A 27,344-nucleotide genomic window follows, 5' to 3' on the forward strand; every position below is an offset into this window, starting at 1 on the left:
ATATTTATATATATATTTATATATCCTTTTAAATCTTTCAATACCTTCAAGTGAACACTATATCACATCTATACAGAAATACAACTCATAGTTTTAATAAAGTGCATAATGTTTCATAAAATAGGTGTATTAATTGGACCAGCAGTTGGCATCGTGATTAAGGTGCTGGACTCCCACTTGGCTGATCCCAATCTGAGTCCTGGGCCTGGTGGCTTGAAAATCACATTGGTTATATGTGTGTGCGCCTGCAAAAGTACTGTGGCATGCCCATCCCTCCTGCAAGGTGACTTCTTTCTTTCCCTTTCACTGTCTCTCCCCTACAAGGACACATGCTTTATGGCAATAAATAAATAAATAAGTCATTAAAATATTTAGCTAGTAATTTTCTTTTTCTAAATGTGTTCACATATATTTATAACTGTATTCATTAATGATTCATAAGTATTTCTGTCTGATGGGGCCTTAAAAACTGAATGTACATTCATTGCTTGAATAGACACTGATAAATTTCCTCTAAAAGGCTGAACCAATATATATTCCCTTGAATTTGGAGTTAAACAATAAAATGAACTGTAACTGATACATTTATACTTTTTTAAATATTTATTTGTTTTGACATATTTTTGCTTTATTTCTTGGTTATGATAAAGGCATTTTATTATTATGCTGGATTGCAGTTTTCCATATTTTGCTCTTAATTTCAATGGTGATGCTTTTAAGTTTCGATATTTAAATGTTTATAATTGATTTTTTAAAAATATCATTTTGGGGAATCAGCAGTTAGTGTGATGCCTATGTCGCTGGACTCCCATGTAGCTGACCGTGGTTCGAGTCCCGGACACAGTGGCTTAAACACACGCCAAGCATATGTGCGTGCATGCCCAAGATCCCGAGAGGAGAATGGAGGAGAAGGGATTGGGGCGTGGCCATTGCCCCTAGGGGGTGATTTCTCGCTTTCTGTCTCTCTTTCTCTTTCTGGTGAGTGCACACACACACACACACTATAGCAAAAAAAACCCTCAAAAATATTTTTCTCATGATAAAAAGTTTTAATTTTAGACTAATAAGAGTTTTATTATTTAATTAAAAATGAGTATTGAAATTATCAAATGTGTTTTCATATCTAAGATGGTTGCATCAATCTATTAATGTAGCAAATCACATAAATGGTTTTTCGCATCATGAATGATCTTTGCAATCATAGATTAAAAATTTCTAAGTCACATCAAAAAACTCTAATAACATAATTTGGGTTAAATCATTTAAATTTCACTTAGAATATTTTCTATGTTCATGTGTAAATTTAACATACAGAACATTGTCAAGTGCAATATTTTAATAGATTAATGTTAGAATTATAGTGATCTTATATAATAAATCAAAACTTAAATCTACTATAGGCTTTTAAAATTAGGGAAATAATCTCTAGTTATAAGGTTTCATAGAAATCTCAACACTCCATGGGCCTATTATTTGGGGAAATAAGCAGCAGTTAGTGTGATGCCTATGTCGCTGGACTCCCATGTAGCTGACCGTGGTTCGAGTCCCGGACACAGTGGCTTAAACACACGCCAAGCATATGTGCGTGCATGCCCAAGATCCCGAGAGGAGAATGGAGGAGAAGGGATTGGGGCGTGGCCATTGCCCCTAGGGGGTGATTTCTCGCTTTCTGTCTCTCTTTCTCTTTCTGGTGAGTGCACACACACACACACACTATAGCAAAAAAAACCCTCAAAAATATTTTTCTCATGATAAAAAGTTTTAATTTTAGACTAATAAGAGTTTTATTATTTAATTAAAAATGAGTATTGAAATTATCAAATGTGTTTTCATATCTAAGATGGTTGCATCAATCTATTAATGTAGCAAATCACATAAATGGTTTTTCGCATCATGAATGATCTTTGCAATCATAGATTAAAAATTTCTAAGTCACATCAAAAAACTCTAATAACATAATTTGGGTTAAATCATTTAAATTTCACTTAGAATATTTTCTATGTTCATGTGTAAATTTAACATACAGAACATTGTCAAGTGCAATATTTTAATAGATTAATGTTAGAATTATAGTGATCTTATATAATAAATCAAAACTTAAATCTACTATAGGCTTTTAAAATTAGGGAAATAATCTCTAGTTATAAGGTTTCATAGAAATCTCAACACTCCATGGGCCTATTATTTGGGGAAATAAGCTAAGATTGTTTTTTATTTCATGTTTTCTAAAACTTTCTGATTCAATGTTGGTCATTTTATATATTTATAGAATATTTTATTTTATCTAATTTTTCAAATATATTAGTTTAAAACCCCATATACTTTTCTGGTTTTTGGTTACATATGCACCTCCTCCTAACTAATATTCATCATATTTGTTTTCTCTATATTTTTTCTTGATGAGACTTGGCATAAACTTTTTCTGATTTTTTTCAAAACAGTATTACATGTATTGTTCAAATGAACTTTTCAAAATCTACTTAATAACTTCTATATGTATTTTTAAATAGTTTTGCATTCTTTTTATGATTTATTAACCACAGTTTGAGAATTCCCCTGACATTCCTTTCTTTCAGCCCTGGAATGAAAGATTCTGAAGAAGATTTTCCAGTGTTGTTTTGTCTCAGCTATATGGTTTAGTAAGAATTATAATTACTAAAATGTTATTTTCTTCTCTTTTTTTTTAAATTAAGCAACATTTAAAAATCTTTATTTATTGAGCCAGCAGGTGACAAGGTGGTAAAATAACTGGATTCCTGCACAGCTGACTATAGTCCAATTCCAGAACCCAGTGGCGTAAAAATCATGCCAAGTGCATGTACATGCCTGCATACCCCCAATCCCAAGAGGTGAATGGGGAATAAGGGATTCTAGCATGGCCCATCCCCCTGGGAGGTGATTTCTCACTTTCCCTAACTTTATCTCTCTCTGGCAAGTGCATGCACCCTATGACAAACACCCTCCCCCCCAAAAAAAAAAACAACCTATTTTTGAGAGAAAGTCACACTCAGTAGGATCTACTCTTTGTCTGCCAGCCAGGATCACCTGCATGTGTACACAAGCTTGCTGTACACAGGGAAGTTCAGAGACAGAAACCCAGAACTTTGGGTCTAGTTGTGTCATTGTTGCACCCCTGCCTGGCCACTAAAATATTATTTTACACTTACATTTTACAGTCAAGGTAAAAAATGTTAGAGTAATTTCTATGGCTGCTTTTTCCCTTTTAGAGACATGATTCCTTTAACTAGTCAAGTGCTCTTTTGAATGTGCTTCTTCTAAAATTCAAGCCGTGGTGGTATTAAGAAGAGGGATCTATAAGAGATGATTAAGTCCTGAAGACTTCTGCCTCATTAATGGGATTAAGGACCTTAAAAAAGAAGTTTCCTGCAGTATTTTATCTTGCTCTTCTACTATGATAAGATGCATCAAGAAAGGCCCTTATCAGGTGCTGATGTTTTGCTCTTGGACTTTCCAGCCTCTAGAACTGTGAGAAAATAAATGTCCTTTTCTTTAGAAATTACCTAGGTGTGATATTTTGTTAAAGCAGCATAAAAGGTACTAAGACATCAGGTAAACCCACCATAGAATTTAGCAGCTCATAAGCTTAGACATTAATGATATTGATTTACACTAGTGGCTAGATAGAAGTATCCTTTCAGAGTCAAAACCTGGGCAAGAGTCAGGTGCAGAGGAATCTAAAAAGAATAGAAAGGGGCCAGCTTGTGCAGCCTGTGGCGCAGTGGTTCAGGAGCTGGATTCTCACATGGTCGACTGCAGTTCAAGTCCCAGACCTGGTAACTTGAAATTCATGCCAGACGCATGTGCGTGCATGCCCAAAATCTCAAAAGGATAATGGAGAAGACACTAGCATGGCCATTCCCTCGGGTGTGGGGGGGGTGCTTTCTCATTTTCCCTTTCACTGTTTCTCTGTCTCTCTCTCTTTCAGGGAGCACATGTGCCCTATGGCAAAAACTTTTAAAAAAATGGGAGTCTTAATTATTTCTTCTTCATTTGTATTCTCTCAGATGTTCTCTTTCTTCTCTCCTGTTTTATTTTAACATATTCATGTCTTCCTTCTTTGTATGTAATACTTGAGGATTTTATTTATTTTAAATCTACACATCTTCCTTCTTTGCATGAAATATTTGAGGTTATTAATTATTTTAAGTCTATGGACCATATTATTCAGTATTTGTTTTCTCATTTATGAAATTTATGAAATTAATAAATTAAACTTAAAAACACAGTGAATAAATAGCTGACTCAAAGCAGTCAGATTTAGTAAATGAGGAAGTTATTTTTCATGATTCCATAAGTCATAATCTCCACACTAAAATGTGTTAGGTATTTTTTTTTTTTTTAATTAAAAAACTGCCCATGGCCCAGCCACAGTGGCATACAAGTAGCGCAACTGTTTGGGAAGCTATGGGAGGCCCAGGATCTAAACCTGAACATGCCAGACAGGAGTACACGTGCCTTAAATCCTAGGTTCTTGGAGATGCTGGAGGAGACACTGTCAAACATGCCTTTATCTGTTTTGTTTTCTTTCTGTTTCTCTCACTTTCTTTCTCTTTACTAGTAAAGAAAAAAATTGCTTATTATATTTTATTAAGTTGTCTTTCATGTTGTACTAAAATTCTCTATGGATAGGACTATAATTATTTGGTTTACTGTTATAATCCTCAAAGATTTTTCAATGTCCAAAGCAAAGTATTCAAAATGGTCTTAATTGGCTTTAATTAAGTTTCTTTTCACAAAATAACTGTTTTTCTCTTATTATTCAATATTATGCAAAGGCAGAAGGGTTCACTTCAAGAAATGTTTACCAAGGGTCTATGAATTTAGCACCATACCATCTCCAAGTTGAAGAAGAATCTTGCTTTCAAGATGTTTACAATCTAGTGAGACAGAGTTGTAACAACTCACTCTAATAAGTGGTAGTTTTTTGTTTTAATGCTAAATAATGGCTTAAGTAATATTTTATTATAGAGAAAATAGGAAGAAATTAATTTGCAACACAATAGCATGCAAATAAATTGTTGTTTGATGTGCTTTTTATTTTCTATATTCTTTCATTCCTTAATGATACCCCATTACCAAACAGGTTAATTTTGGAATTATTTTCTTTCTCTTATTTTTTTCCAGTAGAGAGAGAGAAAAACACCTTCATCATGGTTTCACACCACCATTGTCTATAGCCTTTTAGTCAGCGAGTATCATAGACATGTGCATGTGTGCCCAGCATGTAGAGATCAAACTGAGAACTTAACCCTGATCTTCCATATGGATCCAAGCATTCCAGAGTATGGAACTACCACTGTGCCACTGCCTTTTTCATATTCTTAGTCCTGCCTACTTAATGTTTACCTTCAGGTAGATTATAGAAAATAATATATATACATCTCTCTTCCTCTCCCAACATGGTGGCCTCAGCTAAATAAGAAGAAGAAGGGAAAGCCTATTTCCCTAACAGACTTTCTAACTGAGGTTGAAAGGACTAGTGGAAGAAGCACCTATACCCCCAAACCAGTCAGTTGAGCTGGTGAAAGAGACGACCTGGAAGGAGATCTTTCAATCACTTGACACAGTAATGCTGACAGTGTGTATAGGACACCTCCAATTGACCATTCCATCCTTCCCACTGCTCCATGGGCTGCTTGGGAACCCAATAATGACCAGATCCATCGTCTCAAATCGCCACCCTATACTGCTTTTCTAGGGAACCTACCCTATGATGTGACAGAAGACTCCATTAAGGAATTATTTAGAGAATTAATATCAGTGCAGTGTGTTTACCACATGAAACCGGAAATCCAGAGAGTTTGAAAAGCTTTGGTTTTGCTGATTTTGAAGACCTGGATTTCTGAGTCTCAATGAAGAGTCTCGAGGTAACAGGAGAATTAGAGTAGACATTGCTGAACAAATACAGGGCAAAGGGATGATCATTCCTCAAGATTTAAAAAAAAAAACAGATGCAGATAGGCAGGTTTGTCCTACCACAGATGGCTACAATCACTACCTACCTAGCAGTGGTGATGATAGCTTTGGAGACAAGTATCAAGATCCTTATGATTCCAATGGGTATTGGGCTTGGTCAGGATATCTTGAGCCCCAGTTGAGACATTGATCAGAATGGGGGCTGGGATCACAACAGTGACTGAGGCAGAAGAAACTATGATAGATTCTATGGTTCCAAGATAGGCAGTGCAGAAGAGCATTTGGTAGTGGGTACTGTAAGGATGCTGCTACAGGGAGTGGAGGGTACCACTATGGAGACCCATATGACAGGCAGGACGATTGGTCATGGAGCTCTAGAGATGATTACTCTTGGAATCGATTATAGGCAAGATAATAGAGCACCCCCCTCAGGCCCAAACTGAATCTAGAACCTTGAAGTACTCCTAAGGAAGATGATTTTTCTGCGAGCACCTCAGTCCAGTTGAGCGGCTTCTATCTTCAGAGGGGCAAAGTCTGTTGACACAGCTGCTAGAGGAAGAGATGTAGAAGAAAGTCTATAGAAGGAACAAGAGAAGTTACAGCGGCAGTTGGATGAGCCCAAACTAGAATGATGGCCTCGGGAGAGACATGAAAGTTGGAAAAGTGAAGAAACTCAGGAATGTGAAATGTCAATGACAAGAATGAGTCTTCACAAACTGGGACCTCAACCACATCTGGCAGAAATGCATGAAGCAGAGTGAGAAAGTCTCTAGAAAATGAAATGCTCAGTAAGGAAGAAGACTGTCACTCTCCAACTTCTGAGCTTCTCAAACCTGAATAGCCTCTAAAGGTAATGCCAGTACCTCCTCCAAAGGAGAATGCTTGTGTGAAGTGAAGTTCAAACCCTCCTTCCAGATCTCAAAGTTCAGACACAGAGCAGCAATCCCCTACCAGTGGTGGAGGAAAAGTAGCTTCAGCTCAACCCTCTGAGGAAGGGCCAGCCAGGAAAGATGAAAAATAATTAGATCATCAGTAATAACTTTTCTGGGTCACTGTTAACCACTTGGTAAGGAAAAGAGGTAAGGTTTCCAGAGATGAAAAGAAGATGAGATATGTAAAACTCTCACTAGTTACTTTTGATAATCAGATGATCAAATAATTGCCTCATGAACAGTTATAAAAATTCTGAAGAAGGGCCACATAGCGGTATAGTAATAAAACAGAATCCTCTGTGAGTCAATCCTACATGGAATGATTCCTGGTTCAAGTCTGAGGATCTCCCTGCGTATGCTGGGCACATGTTTGGCCATGATTCAGGACTGGCTGAAGACTAGGGACAGGGGTAGAACATGATGTCAAGCCCCTGTTAGAATTGCTGTCTCTCCTTTTCTTGCTCTCTGTATCTCTCACTCATGAAGACATAAGTAAATAAACTTAAATAAAATAGGGAGAAACAATCCAAATAACAATAATATTGACAAATTTAACTTTTATGCTTCCTTGCCAAAATATCAGTAAAGATGTCACAGAGTAATGAAATATTAAGAAGACAAATAATCAGAAGGAGTCATAGTGATTTACAATGTTGCTAATTTAACTTAGTTTATGAAGAATAAATTCTAAGAAAGTGAAGGGAAAATTACTCTAAGCCACAATAAACAGAAACTCATATACAAGGCTTTTTAAAGACATCATCTAATCTTTTGAGTTTTTCTTTGGGGGGGGGAGCCACAGGGGGAGACATTTTTGCTATAGGGCGTGTGCACTTGCCGGAAAGACAGAGAGAGAAAGAGAGAGAGAGAGAGAGAGAGAAAGTGAAAAATCACCCCCCAGGGGTGATGGCCATGCCACAATCCCTTCTCCTCCATTCTCCTCACAAGATCTTGGGCACGCATGCACATGTGCCTGAGTTTAAGCCACCAGGTCCGGGACTCGAACTGCGGTCAATCAACTACATGGGAGTCCAGCAATGTAGGCATTACACCATCTGCTGGTCCCATCTCTTGAGTTTTTTGTTTTTTTGTGTGTGTTTTTTTTTATAGCTTTTTTTCATGATCCCTCTTCCCTGCCTTCAAGGTGGGACTGCAGGAAGATGTTGACTTGCCCAGTTCTTTCAGACAGGGTCTTGCAATGTCGCTATCTAACCATTATGAGTTTAATTAATGCTTATTTTACAAATAAAGGTCAACATACTTAAGATAACTAGGGAGCATAAATGTATATACTTACTAAAAAGCTAGTACTTTGATGCACTATATTTTTTTAAAGAATATGTACCTACACAGCATTATTATGTATATTTTTCACAAATTCTTAAACATTGAAGTAAAACAGGCATTACGATTCATTTTATAGATGATGAATTTATGTACATACATTAAGTGAACTTACCAACATCATTCAATAAAATATCCAGAAATCTGAGACTATACAATAAATAATCTTCAGATTGCATAATCCCTTTAAAAATGACTCAAATGATTATTCTGATTCCTAATTATTATTTGATGTCATTATTTCTTCATTATTATTATACACTCTAAGAAGAAGAAAAAAAAAGCCACATGTGGTTAATTAGCTTCCTTCCCTAAAACAAGTATTCCTTAAGATTTTTATTAAAAAAAAAAAAAGTCAGTGCACTTTTTCTACTTTCTTAGGAAGTGTTAGAGGAAGTGTTAAAGCAGTCAGATTTAGTCTCCTAAAATAGCCAACCCATGCAATGAAACATCATCTGTTAATTGGTACTAACATTGAAAAATAAAATTAATTTAAAGGATATGGATTCCTACTTGAGATTGGTAATATGAGTATAACCTCACAGGATTTTTTGGAGTTAGCAAGACCTTCCTTTCATTTGGATTGGTCCAAATATAACTTATTGGAAGTATTAAAACAAGACTTTCTTTGCCAATTGAAGCAAAAGAACTGTTGAATTTCTAAATTGCTATGTTACCAAGTATTTTTTTTTTTTTTTGAGAGGTTTTTTGCTATAGGGCACGTGTGCTTGCCAGAAAGACAGAGAGAGACAGAAAGCCAGAGGGGATGGTCATGCCACAATCCCTTCTCCTCCATTCTCCTCTCGGGATCTTGGGCACACACACACATGGACCGGTTGAGTTTAAGCCACCAGTTCAGGGACTACATGGGAGTTCAGAGACATAGCTATTATGCTAACTGCTGGTCCCACTATGTTAGCAAGCATTAAAACACACAATTGGACCAATCTTTATATATGATTTCTTAAGGTGGTTTCTTGGGGAGTTTGTGCATAAGCCTTATGATTATCATATGTTTTAATAGTTGGAATACATTAGCTATTCATCAGAGTGCTCATTTCAGCAAAATATGATGCTATTATTTCCTCATATGTTAAAATATCAGAATTATTTTATTATAGTAATTATAAAAGTTTATTTAAATGTAGTTTCACAAAAAGCAGGTTAAGAATTTAAATTACCCATCTGTATAACATCAAAGCTTCACTAAGTGGATGTTCACTAACAAACTTGGAATAATTGACATTTTATAGTGAATAAAATGAAATGCCACTGTGTCAAGCTAATTAAGTGGGTATCAGAATGTGCAAGGTAAAATGAGTCCCTTGAAGCCCTCAATGTCCTTAGTCCATTCGAAGATCATGTATCACTGCAAATTTTCATCTAGTTTATTTTGGGAGCTCAGGTAGTATGATTATTTTCAGACTTGAACTTCACACTTGCCGTGAATTTTACTTTAGTTGGAAAAAGCCAAAAACAAGAGGCAACATGCTTCATGATACTTCCCATCTGTGGCCCAGTTCATTTTAGGAAATACAATTCAGCAAATAGTTGATAGGAAAGAGATCCTCTGATCCACTGAAAGCTAGAATGAATCCTTTACCTTCATGCTTGACCTTGGAGTTGGTTGAGAAAAACCTCTGTTATGTGGCACAAATCAATGAAAAGCCTACTTGAAAACAGTAACATCACAAACATAAGAACCAATTTCAAATCACTTCTCTAGCTTAACTGTAAATGAGATCAAAATTTATGAAGCTTCATCACTGCTTTTTAAAATGTGTATCTAAATGTTTTTTTAATTGGTTATTAAGTAGCAATAGAGCATATTAAACCACAGCAAACATCTGGAAGGCTCTCTTTAGCAGTTTAATAGCAGCATTTCCCAAAGTCTGCTCATGCTGATTGTAGTTATTTCAGAATAAACATAGACTTGATGCAATGATATGAATATTTTCACGGACTGAAGCATGCTTGTTACAAAGGTGACTCTCGTTTTCCTTCAGCAAAGGTGAAACAGCTTTATTTGTAGAAGAAGGAATACTAGAGAAAACATACCTATCTAAAAGTCAAATTAGTAGCTAGCCTATACATTGTCAGATTACTTCCTTTTAAGTATAACTATAATTTATTGTCCTGCTTATAAAATGTAAGCACCTGTTCATTCTGCACACTGCCTCCATTTCAAAATGTTTATCAGTGATCCCACATCGTAATATTCCCAACTCCTCACATTGCAAATCGAATCTCCCTTCTCTTTTTTTCACTCTAATCTACATTTACAGCAAGCACACTTCTCAGTCTCTCTTCACTGCCCTTTTGTGTGTGCTGTTGCCTTTGGTAGGAATGTCCACATCAACATTCAGCTCTCTATAGAGTTACTTAATCAAACCAAATATCATTTGCTTCACAAGTCATTCATTTCCAATATTTCCAGTTGAGTGTGATTTCTTCTTTCTCTGTATTTCCGTATATATTATAAACTATCAATCTCAAATATATAGGGTAGAAGAACATGAGAATTTTTTTCCATTTTTTTCTTTTTTATTTGTTTTTATTATGGTTTACAAAAATTTTGAGCATTACGTATAGATGATGTTAATATTAGGGATTTTAGGGACCAGCAGTTAGCGTAATGGCTATGTCGCTGGACTCCCATGTAGTCAACTGCGGTTTGCGTCCCGGACCCGGTGGCTTAAAACTCACGCCGGGCACATGTGCGTGCGTGCCCAAGATCCTGAGAGGAGAATGGAGGAGAAGGGATTGCGGAGTGGCCATCCCCCCTGGGGGGTGATTTCTCGCTTTCTGTCTCTCTGTCTCTCTCTGTCTGTTTGACGAGCGCATGCGCCCTATAGCAAAAACCTCCCCCCCCCAAAAAAAATAATAAATTAGGGGTTTTATTTCCAGAATTGTGAAATACTGTTTTTTAAACTAAGTTTTGGCCTCACCTGAATGAGGCAGTTCATAGCCTCCTAGATAGCAGCGCTGGAAAACCACACAGCCAAACACAAGTTGAGGTCTCTGGGTTGGCTTGAAAATATGTCTTTGCCAGTGCACATTGGGCCTGAAGATTTTGAGACACTGAAGGACTGGGGAAAAAGTGTTGAGACCCTGTCAAGTACGCCTCTCTCTCTCTCCTGCATACACATAAGCTATCATAAAGAATAAAATACATATAACTTAAACCGTGTTAAAATGTAGCAGTTTTTCATTCTTTGAATATTAACTACATATTAGTAGTAGCTAACATAATATTTACTATGTGCCAGTTAAAAGTTTAATTCTTGCAACACTATGGGGTACATATGTATACTCATACAAAAGAGAAAACTGAGACTTAGAGAAATTAACTCAGCCAAGGTCACAAAAATAAAAATAGTCAGATAGGCACTCTAGAATTTATTCAATTCTATGGTCTTAGCCAATTTACTAAACCGGCAAAACTTGCCTTAAATTGTGGTGATACAATAGTGATGAACGATATTGAAGGCTCTAATCTCAGAGTGTAGTGAAAACTAATCGGTGAATAATTAGATTATTTTATAGCCTGATAAATGCTACAATAGAAAAAATATTTTGTGATATTGAAGTTCAATGGAGAAGAAACCAAGTTAGTCAAAGGAAATAGTTTATTATTATTACTATTATTATTATTATTATTTGGAGAGGTTTTTGCTACAGGACATGTGCGCTTACCAGAATTACAGAGAGAGACAGAGAGATAGAAAGTGAGAAATCACCCCCCAGGAAGGATGGCCATGCTGCAATCCGTTCTCCTCCATTCTCCCCTCAGAATCTTGGGCACGCATGGACATGCACCCAGCGTGAGTTTAAGCCACTGGGTTCGGAAATTGAAACGCGGTAGATACTTGGGAGTTCAGCGACATAGCCATTACACCAACTGCTGGTCCCAGAAATAGTTTATTATTTATATATTTATTTCTTTGTTTGTTATTATTTAATCATAGGGCATGTGCACTTGCCAGAGAGAGACAGAGATGACAGTAGAGTGAAAGTGAGAAATCAACCCCTGTGGGATGGCCATGTCACAATATCGTCTCCATTCTCTTAGGATTGTCCACTTCCATGCACAGGTACCTGGTGTGATATTCAAGCCACCAGGTCTGTGGCTAAAGCCACAGTTAGCAGTATGGGGGTGTAGCACCTTAACCACAATGCCACCTGCTGGCTCAGGAAATAGTTTATTTTATCTATTTTAAAATGGAACTATTTTAGTTGAAGGGTACTTGACATTGTCTTAAAGTAGAAAATTCCCAAAATCAAAAAAAAAAAAAAGTTAAACATTATTATAGAATATTATCTACGTAGGAGCAATGGACATGTTTATATTTCAGGTTGAGAATCCATCATAAAAGAGCATGGTAAAATACTAATATTTTGTTGATTGAGTTGATAGAAGGAGTGATTGATGAATGAATGAATAAGCAAGAGCAAGGAATAAATAAATGAATCATAGACCAAGCGAAAGATATGACTGACAATGATGTCTTTGCAAAAAACCTGCAAATAGCTAAAAGAAAAATGTAAGCTGGGCAATTGATTTTCTAGTATGTCCCATAAATAATTGTGTGTGTGTGTGTGTGTGTGTGTGTGTGTGTGTGTGTGTTTGAGAGATTTTTGCCATAGGGTACCTGCGCTCCTTGGAGAGACAGAGAGAAACAAAGTGAGAAATCCCGCCCCCAAGGAGGGATAGCCACACAATTCCTTCTCCTCCATTCTCCTTTAGGGAGTTTGGGCATGCATGCACATGTGCCTGGCATGAGTTTTAAGTCACCAGGTCCAAGACTCTTACTGCGGTCGACTACGTGGGAGTCCAGCGAGGTAACCATTTCACCATCTGCTGGTCTCCCACACATTTAATGATCTCCATGTCAAGGAAATGAAAATCACTTTGTACTTTTGGATAAATTAATTTTTCTATCACTTTTTTGAATTCAATAAACTAATACCAAAAAAGAGGAGGAATGGAAAAAAGTGGAAAAAAGTCATTAATTTCTCCACAGGGAATACTGCTTATCTTTACCAGTTAGCATTTTAATCACACAGAATGGAGGCACAGCACTGTCATCTGTATTTATTAATCAAGTGCCAAATACAGGGCTATGATTCCATTCTAGTTGGAATATTTTTCATTATTCACCTTATTTAATAAGCTGTCACTTGAAAGGGGGTCTGATAGGCTTCTTCTCAATGAATCTAAGAACTGCTCTGCCTTCTTCCTTTATTATGCATGCTACATTTGAAGCTAATGAAGCATAACCTCTGAGCTGATACTTTTGCACATGAAAAAGGCATCATGTCACATCTTCTATTTATTTCATCAGCTACTCATAGCCAACACAAAACACACAGAATGCCTCACACTTCATTTTTGACAGATGATGGATGTTCATGTTACCGTGTTGTCTAATCGTTTACTACCACATGCGTATTTAAGGTTTTAACCATGAATGAAATTACTAGGGAAAAAATCTGCAATTAAAAAAAAATTAATTAAAGAAGTATAGTAAGTATAATCTTGATTGTAATATTTGGAAGAATTTTATATATTCTCCTCCTAGGAAACAGTGTCTTGAAATACTTGTTCAAGAAGTATAATGTTACCTAATATTATTCTTGTGCGGCTTTTATTATTTATGAAAATAACTTTCTAATCATTTCAGGTAAAATCACTCAAAGTAGAATGGCTTCATTATTAAAGGGCATCAAAAGAAGTAATTTATCACTAAGCAAATGCTTTTATTAGAATGATAGTAATCAGTGTCACTGATTGACTAACACTAGTCAATTTAATGTAGAATGAAATCTTAAGACATAAGTTATAGTTGATCAATAACATGGTTTATGAAATAGACATTGCTATTCCTAGAAGCATGTGAATATATGTAACACAAGACAACTTTTACATATAACGTCTAGTGGCTTTTTTTCCTTACTGTTTTTTTTTTTTTTTTTTTTAGAGGTTTTCGCTATAGGGCGTGTGCACTCGCCAGACAGACAGAACGACATAGAGACAGAAAGCGAGAAATCACCCCCTAGAGGAGATGGTCACGCAGCAATCCCTTCTCTTCCATTCTCCTCTCAGGATCTTGGGCACACACGCACACGTGCCCGGAGTGAGTTCTAAGCCACCGGGTCCGGGACACGAACTGCGGTCCACTACATGGGAATCCAGTGACATAGCCATTACGCTAACTGCTGGTTCCCTCTCCTTACTTTTCAGAAGGCATGTGCACTCACTGGAGAGAATTACGCAGAAAGAAAGAGAGAGGAACCAGTAGATGGTGTGATGGTTAAGGTGCTGGATTACATAGACAATCATGGTTCTAGTCTCAGCCCTGGTGGTTTAAAAATCATGCCAGGAGCTTGTGAGTACTTGCCCAAAATCCCAAGAAGGGAATGGAGAAGGGATTGCTGCATGGTCATTCTCCTGGGGAGTAATTTCTCACTTTCCCTCTCTCTGTTTCTCTGTCTCTCAGTCTCTCCAGCGAGCCCACACATCTTATGGCAACAAACAAACAAACAAACAAAAAACTAAAAACAAAGGAAGAGAAAGTGAGAGGCATCTCTCATATGGGGAATGACCATTCCCTTTTCTATCTTTTCTTACCCTTTGGATTTTGGGCACTTATGCAAACATGCTCACCATATTTTAAAGGCCATCGAGTCGAGAACTCCAACCAAGTTGTCTACCATGTGAGATCTAGAAACCATAACTACCAGGGGAGAACTGGTCTGGTGTTTTAAATTTTTAAAATATGCTAAACATGGAATATAAATTTTAAAAGTTAACTACACAAATAGAATCCTAAGAATATAAATTTTATTTTCAAAATAGTGTGGTTTTATCTTTCTAAGAAATAAAACTTGGGAACCAGCAGTTAGTGTAATGGCTGTCGCTGGACTCCCACGTAGTCGACCACGGTTTGCGTCCTGGACCCGGTGGCTTAAAACTCACACCGGGCACGTATGCGTGCATGCTCAAGATCCTGAGAGGAAAATGGAGGAGAAGGGATTGTGGCATGACCATCTCCCCCTGGGGGGTGATTTCTCGCTTTCTGTCTCTCTGTCTCTTTCTATCTGGCAAGCGCACGTGCCCTATTGCGAAAACCTCTCCAAAAATAAAAAAAAGAAAGAAAACTTATGCTCAAAAAAATAAATAAGTTTTGCATACATGCAGACATCCACACACATTGCTGTACATGTATAGAGACTTTATTTTAAAATACATCTTGCAGGACCAGCAGATGGTGTAATGGTTATATTGCTGGACTCCCACATAGTCGACCACGGTTTGAGTCTCAGACCCAGTAGCTTAAAACTCACATCAGGCACATGTGCGTGCATGTCCAAGACCCAAGAGGAGAATGGAAGAAAAAGGAATGCAGCATGGCCATCCCTCCAGGGGGTGATGTCTCAGTTTTTGTATTTCTGTCTCTCTGGTGAGCACACCTGCCCTATAACAAAAATCTCTCCAAAAAAGATTACAATTTGCATCTTTATAATTGACTGCTAGCTAATTTATTCAACACACTTACTTGTTCTAAACACAGTAAGTATTACACTTGAAGGTAAGAAAACATATTTGAAGTACGATTATATCATACTCCATGACATTACATAAACATTATAGGGAAATCGTATCATGAGCTATCACAATCAAAATTGAAGTGAGAAGCTATTGTAAGACTAGGGAAACTAATTGGAAAATCTGAAAATACACAACAAATTTATTAATAACATTCATAATAATAAGTTATTAAAAGTCAGTGATAAAAAAAGGAATAGAGGACAAACATTCCCAATGTACAAAATTTATATAAACTTTCTTTTATTAAAGACAGTGACTGTCAAGGATCTTTATAGTTAAAATGACTGCCCAATAAAGAGTAAAATAAAAATTTTAACTTATAATCAACAATTAACAATTAGATGCCAAATTTGCCATATTCCTGTACAAAGGAATTTGTTTCCTTCAATTTATTTTAAGGAAAGTAAATTATGAAAGTAAAAATTATTTTTTCACAAAATGAATGCTAACCTATTTATTTCAAGGTTAAAATTAGCTTTCAGTTCTTTGATCTCTTCAGCTATTCCAATCAAAGATGTCTTAGTCACTGATTCAGGATGCACTGTGGCTAAGTTCCCATTACTCTATAGTATACAATTGATTTAATTTTCAACTTCCATTGCATGATAAGCTAGAAGAGTTCCCAAGAGACTGTCTGGTTCTGATGTTGCATTAAAATGGTCTGTTCCTAAATACAGCATTGTCAAGTGCATTACATTAGAAATCAGAACAAATATGTTCTATTCTTGGTTTATTCATTCTGGACCTGTTTCCTTATTTGTAATATGTTGCATTTATCAACTAGAGCTCTAAAATTAGTAATTCTAAATTATCTAATACTATTTTTATTACTCATTTTTAAAGAAAAATAGACCAGAAATCCAGAATTCATGCATGTTTTCTGTGTATAAAGTGCTCTCATATCAAAAATACAGCCTTCTTTTTTCTAAAGTCTTTTTACTCTGAGGGAGAGAGAATGCCAGAGCCGGTAGCTTAAAACTCACACCAGACATGTGTGTATGTGTGTGTGAGAGAGAGACTCCTGTTAGGATCCAAGCACTCCATGGTGTTCCTACCGTCTCCAGCCAGCTGGGAGCGGGAGCATACATGAGCCCATGTGTGCACCCAACATGTTCAAGTCAACCCAGGACTAGAACTTAGGACCTTCTCATATGGCCCCAGTAGTGTATCATGACATTCCACCATTGTGGCACCACGATTGACTCTACGGTTCTTTTTATACATAACCAAACTCTATTGTTGTAACACGTCTAGTTATTTCTATTATGTTATTATGTAATTGACAGTATATCTGTATTTTCTCTTTATATGTTTTTCAAATTAAAGAAAGCTATTACACAGTCATCCATTAAACTTCACTAGAATAAACAATTATATTGTATTAAAATTTTATGTTGATCTGAAGTGATTCTGTCCTGTGCACCTGTTTTCCAGAGCCATAGTCATTTATCTCCGTCTGACTTCTTTTCCACCTAAGTGTATACAACCACTCCATGGAAGATTCTGTTGATATAGACATGAGCTCCTGAGGCCTCAGAACTATCTTTTGTATTGAAAACTAAAGGCCAACAAAAATTATCACTTTAAGGTAAACAATGATGAAAATGAACACCAGTTATATTTAAGAATGATCAATCTAGGGACTGGAGCAAAGGATGAATTGCACATTGTTGAAGCAGAGGCAATGAATTGTGAAGGCTGTCCAGTTAAAATAGCACTGGCAACATTGAAAAAATCTGTACAGCCAATGGTTTCCCTTGGGGGCTTTAAAATTATACCACCTGTGGTCTTAAGGTTGAAGTGTGCTTCAGGGCCAGTGCATTTTAGTTAACAGCACTTAGTAGCTGTGGAAGAAGATGCAGAAGAGGAAGAGAAAGAGGGCATGAAACTTAAGTGTATCTGAACAGTGATCTGCCCCTGGAGGTGGTAGCAAGGTTCCACAGAAAAAAGTAAAACTTGATGATGATGAAGATGATGTTGAAGATGAAGATGATGATGATTTGAAGATGAAGAAACAGGAAAAAAAGTTCCAGTAAAGAAATCTACACAAGATACTCCTGGAAAAAAATGCTCAAAAATCAAACCAGAATGGAATCAAACAAAAAAATCAAAACTATCAACACCAGGATAAAAAGGTCAAGAATCGTTAAATATTTTTAAAAAATAACATTTTGAAAAACCTCCTAAAACACCAAAGGACCTAGTTCTGTGGAAGACATTAAAGCAGAGATACAAGCAAGTACAGAAGGTGGTTCTCGTCTCAAAGTGGAAGCCAAGTTCATCAATTATGTGAAGAATTGCTTCCCATGATTGACCAGGTGGCTATTCAAGATCTCTGGCAGTGGAGGAAGTCTCTTGAAGGAAATAGTTTACACAACTTGTTATAATTTTCCTTTATTGCATTTCTCTAATAGTTCATATCTGGCTATCCTTTTTATAATGCATAATGAGAATTTTCCTACTGTGTTTTATAAATGTTGTCCAGGTTCCATTGCCAAGAATGTGTTGTCCAATGTGCCTGTTTAGTTTCTAAAGATGGAAGTCCACCCTTTGCTTCGTTTTAAGTTATGTATGGAATGTTATGATAAGATACAATAGTAGTGGTGGTCAGATATGCACATGGTGAGGAGATTATTTATTTATTTATTTATTTATTTATTTATTTATTTATTATTTCACTCATACATGTGAAATAAACTTAGTATTTTAATACAGTAAAGAAATACTGGGAACCAGCAGTTAGCATAATGCCTATGTCGCTGGACTCCCACGTAATCAACTGCGGTTCGCATCCCGGACCCGGTGGCTTAAAACTCACGCTGGGCGCGTGTGCGTGCATGCCCAAGATCCTGAGAGGAGAATGGAGGAGAAGGGACTGCGGCGTGACCATCCCCCCTGGGGGGTGATTTCTCACTTTCTGTCTCTATATCTCTCTCTGTCTGTCTGGTGAGCGCATGCGCCCTATAGCAAAAAAAAACCTCTCCAAAAAAATAAAAAAGAAAGAAAGAAATACTAAATATTAAAATATTAAATCTTAAAACTCAGTTATTTTAGTATAGTAAAGAAATATTTTTTTCTCAAGCCTCAATTTTAATTTCTCTTATAGAGAGAAATTAAACTTTTTTTCCTGTTTCTTCATCTTCAAATCATCATCATCTTCATTTTCATCTTCAACATCATCTTCATCATCATCAAGTTTTACTTTTTTCTGTGGAACCTTGCTACCACCTCCAGGGGCAGATTGCTGTTCAGATACACTTAAGTTTCATGCCCTCTTTCTCTTCCTCTTGTGCATTCTTTGTTAAGTCACTCTGACTCATTGAACTGATAGGAACCTAGATCTCATCAGGAGTATTATTATTAAAAAACCTTTTATGTCACATTACCTTAGTATTTTCATCATCATGACAATCATGATCATGATTATGCTCAGTAAAATCATCTATCTACAAGGATTGTATCAGTAGTATGGATTACATGTATCTAGACTGTTCAGAACCTACATTCACCTTTTTGTAATTGTTCAATAGCAATCCTGACTGTCTAACCTCCACCCTTAGAAACAGTATTTGTCCATGTCTTTCTAAAATACATTATTGCCACATATAGATTAATAAGAGAATAATCAAATAATTAAGTGTAAATTCAAGGACAAAAATCAAAACTTAGTTGGATCACTCACATGCTCTGCATTTCCTTTTTTTTCTTGTATCTAAAATGTAATACTGGACATACTCCATATAATTTTCATGACAATCATATTAAATAAATTATATGAACTACATAGAATAGTGTCTTGGTACATGATTATTTTTCTTTAAGTAAGTGCTACTATTATATTTTAAGTACATAAATATAATAGTATAGAAAATATATATAATGCGGAATTTAATTATATATGATCAGCTTTGCATAGTAGATGTATCTTACTTATAGTCTTTAATGGACTATAACATGTAACTAGTATAAGTACTATAATACACATTAAATTATTATGCTTCAGGAAATGATATAATATTCTAAGATAAATTTATTTATGCTTAAAGATTTCACTTCACATGAGGAAATGTATTTGAGTCTTTATTTTGCATTACAGATGTTTTTAAAGCTGAACTTTTTTCAAGTTTTTGCTATATCCACATGAAAAAAATCTCATCAACTGAAAATATGTTTTTCTTAAGTGCAAAACTGCCTGAAAGGATAAATTTATCCTTTTTATAATACAAAATATAAATACATTTGTATCTACTACAAATCCCTGTTGTTCAAGATTTTGTGTAGTTTGATCATCATAGCAGAAGTTCATTAGTCTACATTTTTTCTATGCTTTTTAATAAATGCGTCATCTGAGTTTTGTGTAATTAGAAAGAAATATAAATATGATCTGACATAAAGAAAATCTGTTCCAGAACTATATCTGAAACAAATAAATACAATATTCAATTTAACAAACATTTATTAAATAATTGCTCTACAATTGATATTTCCCCAAGTCCTAAGAACAAAATTTAGCAAATAAATTGTAGGAGATTTAGAAGTCTAGCAAAAGAGACAAGAGTGAAGAGTGGAGAATTAAATAGTGTGTAAAATAGAGATAAAAGATCATACTGATGAAATCTATCTGAGGTATATTTTGTATCCATGAGCAATTTTGTGTTGCTGTATTATAGAATATATTCACTGGTTCTTATAATGTTCTTTAAAGTCTTAGAGAATTTGGATTGTGGAAAATCCAATGGAAGTAGACTTCTGCCAAAAGATGAAAAACAGTGGAAGGTAAGCAATATGCTAATAGCCTGAGACAGAGATTATACTGGTCTCAGAAGCATTTCTTTTCTGTTAAAGACGGAAGTGTAGATACTAGAAACCGTATGGTAGAGGAGTGGATAGTCTACAGGTAGGTGGGAGAGGCTCAGGAAAGAAACTCTTAATAGTAAGACACAGATTTAAAAATTCTCTATCGAAAATTATGTTTATAGTAATATCCTTGATTCGATAGTTGTGTACTGCATGCATACCTTAAAAAACATATTGTGTTCTATAGAAATGTACAATGATTGAACGTCAATAATAAATCATGAAATAAAAAAATAATATGGTAATGAAATAAATTATTTTAAATGAGCATACAAGGAAAATAAGCCATATTATGTAAAATGTGACTTTCTATTTGTTGAGATGATTAAAAATTGTGACAGGATTCCAAATGAAAAATCAATGTGATGTTATTTATGGAATGCATTATCAAGACTCTAACATATATTGACAGATCAGATATCACTCTAGAAAAGGCATTATTGATTATGTGCTGAATTTTGTTTTTTCTGCAAAATACAATTCCTAGGAATTTTCAAAATTTAAATGCTGATGACATGTTTAATCTTAGATAAATGCTTAGCATATTAGTTTACACTAATATGTTCATTAAAATATTCCAATATAATTTGTTTAACTTCTTACTTTGGAATAATTTTAGATTTACAGAAAAGTTACAAAGATAGTACATATATTCCCTTTATATCCTTTACCAAGCTTCCTCTAATGTCACTATTATATAAAACCATAATATATTTATTAAAGCTAAGAAATCAACATTAGTACAATACTCTTAAATTTAGAATTTCTAGGATCTCACAGGATTTTTTTTTTTACTAATACCCTTTTTATGTTCTAAGATTTAATTGAAGGTACTGTATTAAATTTGTGGTTATGTTTCCTTAGTCTTCCAGGTTTCTTTTCATAAAGCATATATCTTTACTTTCTATTATTTTTTCCAAGTCTCTAAATGTAGGCTCAATCCAGGAGAGAGAAATTAAGCTACACCTCCTTGAGATGGAGTATCTACATATATTATCCCTGATAAAATATTTTATACAAATTTTGCTCTATTGTATCAATTAGTTCCAGGACTTCTAAGAAGGAAAATTTCATATCTCTCAGTGACATTTTTTTGAAAATAATCACATGAGAAAATTTATTTTGAAAATACTTATTTTAAAATAAATATGGCAAAAGAAAAATGTGGGTAAACTAGGCTATAAGAAATTAAAATAATTAGGCAGGTTAGAGAATCAGGATGGTTAGCATTACAACCCTTGCTACCTACTACTGCATGAACTGGGATATTAATGTTGCAAATTCTCACAAAATAGCAGTATAAACACAATACCATTATTATAAATATTAAATAAAGTATGTAAAGCCATTAGTTTGTTTTCTGGGACATATAGTATATGACAAATGCTCAAAGTACAAGAACTCTTATTATTTCTTGGCATTGGAGGCAAATGGACCTTTTTGAGAATCTGTTCTCACCCTCTGAAGTCTCCTCCTGACCTCTACCCTACTTTCCATTGTACACTCTCTTTGGTCAAGAGCTGAATGTCCAATAGATCCAACACACCTTCATTCAGCCTCCCTTTATCTGATGACATATGATTCAACAATGAGTTTTTCATATAGTACCAACAGCTTTAATCTTTTTGTTTTCTATGAGAATCTGCCGTCTTTTAAAGCTTCGTTGGTAAGATCTAAGTCTTTACTTTTTAAAAATACATTTCACATCCGTCTGATGTGCTTGGTTGACATGTAAATATGCAGATTCTGGTCTGTGTGAATGAAGCTGAAGCACACAGACATCAGCACACTCACATTCCTGGGTGACTGTCTCGGGGCTTTAGGTGATGCTCCTTATTGTTTGAATTGGAGTACAAGCCATGCTTGATAAAGATTGCTTTTGTTTGAAAGAAAAACATTATGTGATAGTTTATGCCTTTAAGAATGCACAGAGTAAAAACCTATTAAACAGAATAGCTGAACCATGAAGGTCAACCTAGTATTTTAGATGAGTAAAACATGTAACTTCTTGATAGTTTTTCTAATCTGATTATAACATATGTAATTTCTTGCTAAGGCTTAAAAGGTCTGAATGGAGGTCTATTATATGTGTAAATCGATAGCCCAGACACTTTCAGATTTTTTTTTAAACTATTAGCTGGTTCAAAACTATTATAAAAAGATAATGGTGAATTGTACTGCTTATTATTTCAAAGGAGGTGCTTCCTAACTCAGTGGCAGTAGTGGTCGGAATAATCAAGGTTTCAGCCCAGAATGAAAAGATGAATGTTTGCTGATTTGTTGATGTAGATAGGGTTACAAAAACACTTCAAAGTGGGACAGCTAATATCTTCCATAGTTTCCCTAGTGCGAATGAAAAAATTGTAATAACTGGGAAAATTTCTTATAATTTATGAATGATTGTTTATTATAAATGAAGTCAAAATCCTTTAAATTGGTAATTAATTCCATTTTTTTCTTGGCCTTTATCTCATCTCCTTTAAAGAAAATATTGAAGAGTGGCAAAGTGCTGATAACTGTTTATAATACTTGTTTAAAAAATCCACAAATAAATAGATTGAAAAGAAAAAAATAGCCAACACCTATTTTCTATCCCATTACAATAAGTCTTCCTCATGGAAGTCAAACCACGGACTTTCCCTATTCTTTCAATTCCTTTGGAATGTTTGCAATCACTGTATATTTCTGATCTCTTGATTTCTGTTTTAACAGAAAAAAAAATCTTTATTCTCCAGTTATCGCTAAGATCGGTTCTACCCAGTTTCCTTTTGAAACCCTGCCCCATTATTGTATATACCTATGTATGTAATGTTATTTAAGTAATTACTCTTTCTCCTATTATGAGACTCTCTGAGAGATCCCATATATCTCACATTTTCCAGTACCGTTTTTGTACTGGTGGTACTCAACTCTACATGTTCATTTCTGGCCTGTGTCCTGAGCCATAGAACCAACATTCAAAGTAGATGCAGACCTCTTAAAAAGGAGCTTCATGTATACATTGAGTTCCAGTACAACTTTATTTTAGTCCAAACATGTTTTTAATTCCTTGAATAGTTTCTTAATAATACACTATTTTCATGATCTTTTTGAATACTCCTTGTATATATGTCCATAACCACCACAAGAATTCATCCTTCTTTTCTCCAGAATTAATCCTCTTTTTTTTTTTTTTTTTGATTTCTCCGCTTGTTCTCTAAACTGGACAACTGAATTGTCCTTTACTCATGTATCTTTTCCTTCATGATCTACCATTGATTACTAAGGGCTGCTAATTCTCCACTAAACTTCCTTCCATCTGTAGACACCTCTTCATCCTATTGCTTCAGTTTCTTCCAGGTCTCATTAATTTTCACTTGAATTGTCCCAGAGTAATTGCCCTCTCACCTCTATTCATCCTGTTTGTGCTACCAGCTATTGTTCTAGAGTACAGATCTAAGTATATCTTATGATTACACCTCACAATTCCCAATTCTCTAAACATCATTAAACCCCAAACTTTAGCCTGGTCTACCAATTGCCCTAAATTTGATCTCTGTTCACTTTTTCAGTTCATTTTACCATTTCTTTTTGTTCCCTCTTCTCTTAAATACTCCTGTTCAACCCATGATGTGCTATAAATACTTTCTTATAATGAAGTTATTATGTTACCCACTTCAGAGGTGATGAAGTTCAAAGTTAGAGAATTTATATAGATACCCCAAAGTTATATAATTAGAAAGACATGAAATCAACATTCACGTCAAGGTCTGCTGATGCCAAACCAAATCATCACTTCATTACCTAAACTGAAGAAATCCAGATACTACCAATATTTTTTTCACTCATTATTAAAAAAATAGGAATTACTTTCTGAACATGTTTAATCTCAAATGTATGATATTTATGTGCATTAGATTTGGAATGAAATTTTGTGATTGTTTTCATTTTAATGACAGTTCTGAAACATTAAAAAATGTTTTTAACTATTAAAGCACAATAGCTTCATAGTGAGAGAAGGATAACAAAATATCTAACTCAGAGTATTACTAATCAATTGAACAGAAAATACATATTATTTCATGCATAATTTAGTTATGTTTTTGTTTGAAGGATGTAGGATGCCTGAAAGAATATTCAAATGATTTCAAAATATTAAAAACCAACTGTTTAAAATAGCCAATGTTAGGTTAAGAGTTTTGATATTTTATTTTATCACAACATGCTAATAGAAGAAAATGTGCCCAGCTTTTTTCCTGTTTTGTTTTGTTTTAACTTTGCCAGAGATTGCATCCACTCACTGGAGAGAGACAGAGAGAGCGAGAGAAGGAAAGTGAGAAAGCATGTCCCATAGAATATGATCATATCACAATCCCTTTGCCTCCACTTGTTCCTTTCAGAATTTTGGGCCTATATGCATACACACCTGATTTGTTTCTCAAGCTATAAGGTCTGGGACTCAAACCGTTACATGTAAGGGTCTAGACACCTTAAGCACCAGGCCACAGGGCCGAGGGCACAGCTTTTAGAACACATTTGTAAATGAATAAAAAGTAACATTGTTTATCAGCTGTGGAATTTCTTAAGTGAACATGTGACTCTTCTAATAAGTAAAGATTATTTCTTCCTTTTTCTGTAAAGACGTCAGAAGTCAAAGATCACTCATTAGGTGTGAAGAGGAAACCAAGAATAGAATTCGTATACAGATAGTCCCTGACTTATGATGGTTGGACTTATACATTTTTGAGTTCATGATAGTATGAAAGTGATACACATTCAGTAAAACTAGTATCAAGTACTTATACAACCATTCTGTTGTTTTACTTTTTAGTACAATATTTAATAATTTACATGATATACTCGATACTTCATTATAAAATAGACTTTATGACAGATTTTTTTTCAACTGTAGGCTAAACAAAATGTTTTGAGCACATTTAAGTTTGGATAGGCTAAATGTTGATATTTACGAGATTAAGCGTATTGAACGCATTTCCACCTAACCTGTTTTCAACTTATGGCGGGTTTATCGGAAGATAGCCCCTTATCAGTTGATAAAGATCCTTACACTGGCAATGCTCTCCTTATGTTATTCTATGTAAGACATTTATTTCCTTAGCACTTGAAACTTTTGACCAATTTTCGTATTTTAAATAGTCCTCACTTAAAAAAAATTAAATACAGAAAGAAGCATTTTAAATGACCATAGGCTGCTTACTCTAAATGCTAGCAAATGTTAAGTACATCAAGAGCCAAAACATGATTTTCACTAAACATTACTTGGTGTGAATAGTGCCCCACAGAGTTGTTTCAGAACAATTCGTTTAATCTATAATGAGAATCAATGGGGTAAATTTGTAAGCATTGAAGACACATAAATGACACTGCTGATTACCCAGTGCCGTCACAACATGCTTCTTCCTTCTGACAAAATAGTCAGTGAAATTACAATAAGCACAGTCTTGGGACATACAGAAACTACCAAAGAAGTAGTTTACTTAATCTTGGTAATTATATCCTAAGTGCATTCCTTTCAACATTTCCATTTGAATTTAGACACTTTATTTTTTTCTGTGTCCTTGAATACTTTGAGTGGAAAATGTGTTTCAGCCTAGAGATACCGTGTTTTGTGGGTGGAGATCTTTTATACAAAAAGTTTTAGAAATTTAGTAACTACATTTTGTATCATTTATGGTATACTCTAGCCAGGGAAAAAACCTGAATGGACTTTTCTGTGATCATGTATCCACACTAGTCAGTTAGTTTCTTATTCATGGTGAGAAGACCAACTGGTTGCTTATGTGGAAGATATTTTGTGAATCAATAAAATGTGTGTGAGGAGGGAAGAATGGAAAGCAACTGTAGACACGAGAGAGAGTGTGGGAGGAGGGTGAGAAATGGCAGAAGATGAGAAATAGGGGTGGAAGTATATATATATATATATATATGAAACTAGAAATGGAAAATTACCGATGATAACGTGTATGATTAAGCCCTATGCAGTATATTTTGGATGGGAAATTAGGAAATTACATTTTGTATGCTGTGACTATGCTCAATGAATGAATGTAATAATTAATTAATTAATTAAAAATAAATAAAGAGGCATTTCTACATTCAGAGATAAAATTTTAGTTCAACAGACAACTATATTAGTGCCATGTCCCTATGAGAATGTTGATACACTTCTTAGAAACAGGTCTGAGGAAGCGTGATTCAGTTGGGGATTTATTCATCAGACCAATTTCTAGGAACAGCATCATGGGAACCATGAGAACTTGGTGATCTAGATCAACTCAGCTCCTTCCAGGTGGGGAACTCAGGAGTTGGTCAACTGACCACATGTGGTATGGAATGTCACAGTGAAATGAAATCCTCATTACTGTCCTCTCAACACACTTGCCTGGCAAGTCTCTAACCATCTACTTTGCTTATGCTAAGTCCCTTCTCCAAGAGGGTAAAACTTGCTATATAATCAGAGTTGTCATCAGGAATCTAGACTCAATCTTGGAACATGATTCATTTTCATAAATGAAAATCAGTATGGTCTATAACTAGCAGAAGATAATTACTGTCTTTAAAAGGGATGCTTGAATTCAAAATAACATTGTTTTTTCTTTCCTGACTTCTGGTCTTAAGAGTATTTCTTTTGGAGGCAGTCATAAAGGTTGGCTTTCTCTTGG

The 27,344-nt window shown here is 35.1% G+C and overlaps 1 pseudogene; it reads left to right on the forward strand.

Annotated features, from left to right (window-relative positions):
• LOC102483772 (eukaryotic translation initiation factor 4B pseudogene) overlaps positions 1-6,958 on the forward strand; it is a 151,462-nt pseudogene extending 144,504 nt beyond the window's left edge.
• Positions 6,959-27,344: the final 20,386 nt, after the last annotated feature.

The sequence above is a fragment of the Tupaia chinensis genome, unplaced genomic scaffold (genome assembly GCF_000334495.1).
Source record: "Tupaia chinensis unplaced genomic scaffold, TupChi_1.0 Scaffold000298_1, whole genome shotgun sequence".
Lineage (NCBI taxonomy): Eukaryota > Metazoa > Chordata > Mammalia > Scandentia > Tupaiidae > Tupaia > Tupaia belangeri.